At 46.1% G+C, this 1,109-nt stretch overlaps 1 pseudogene; it reads left to right on the top strand.

The window, feature by feature from the left end:
- Positions 1 to 752: 752 nt before the first annotated feature.
- LOC147363553 (thymosin beta-4-like) lies at positions 753 to 881 on the top strand (annotated as a pseudogene).
- Positions 882 to 1,109: the final 228 nt, after the last annotated feature.

Below are 1,109 nucleotides of genomic sequence, written 5' to 3'. Positions count from 1 at the left end.
ACAGGCTCTAGGGCATGCGGGCTTCAGTAGTTGTGGCTCCTGGGCTCTATAGCACCAGCTCAATAGTTGTGGCGCAGGGGCTAACTGTCTCCACAGCAAGTGGGATTTTCCCAGATCAGGGATGGAACCCGTGTCTCCTGCACTGGCAGGTGAATTCTTTACCATGAGTCATCAGAGAAGCCCAGGAAAGATTTCTTGAGGAAGCAAAGACTATACTTAGACCTGAAAAAGGAGAAGGCATTAACTAAGCCTAAATGAGAAGGAAGAGTGTTGTGGGTGGGGGGAACAGCACCTGCAAATGTGATGTGATGGAAGCTGGTGCAAATGAAAAAGGAAACAGGCCCATAGGGCTGGATCACAGCACAGCAAGGAGAGGTGGGATGGGGGTGGGATGGGGTGGGACAAGACTATAGAGAGAGGCCTGGCTGTGTACTGATATACGGGCCTGATATACTGGACTAACATTAAATGTGTTAGGAAGCCAAGATTGTGTTTTAAGCATGAGCACAACTTGATTATATTTGAACTCAGTGAAACAATCATTTGATCACTTTTGCTGCCTTTAACCTGTGGGTGTGATGAAATGAACAATATACACCAACAGATCTTTTATGTTGAACTATATCAGCATTCCTCGAGCAAACCTTACCTGAACACAACCTTTATTCTTTAAATATACTCCTACACTAGGCTGAGGCCACTGCAGACTGGACTCCCCTAGCTTCACTCCACTTTCTCAAGCGACCGTGTCTGATACACCCAGTATGACTGAGACTGAGAAATTCGACAAGTAGAAATGGAAGAAAACAGAAAGACAACAGGAAAATCCACTGCCTTCAAAAGAAACAATTGAACAAGAGAAGCCAGCAGGTGAGTCGTAACCAAAATGCATTGTACATGCCACAAGCCTTGCTTTTTTATTTTACTTTAACTGTTCAACTCTGTAGATGCACAGAGGTTGGTGCAAGTTTAAATGACTGGGCTGCCCCCTTTCCACATCAAAGACTGGAGAACTGCTGACAAAAGCTTGGGCCTGCCCCTCCCATCTGCCTGTCCACCTGGCAGGGAAGGAAGAGAACTTGGTTGTTGGTAAAGGAAGAAGCTGGGTG

The sequence above is a fragment of the Bos grunniens genome, chromosome 11 (assembly GCF_055505025.1).
Source record: "Bos grunniens cultivar Pamir isolate PY7600 chromosome 11, Bosgru_T2T1.0, whole genome shotgun sequence".
NCBI classification, from domain to species: domain Eukaryota; kingdom Metazoa; phylum Chordata; class Mammalia; order Artiodactyla; family Bovidae; genus Bos; species Bos grunniens.
Note: the sequence above shows the minus strand (reverse complement) of the source record. Positions and strands in the feature narration are given on the sequence as shown.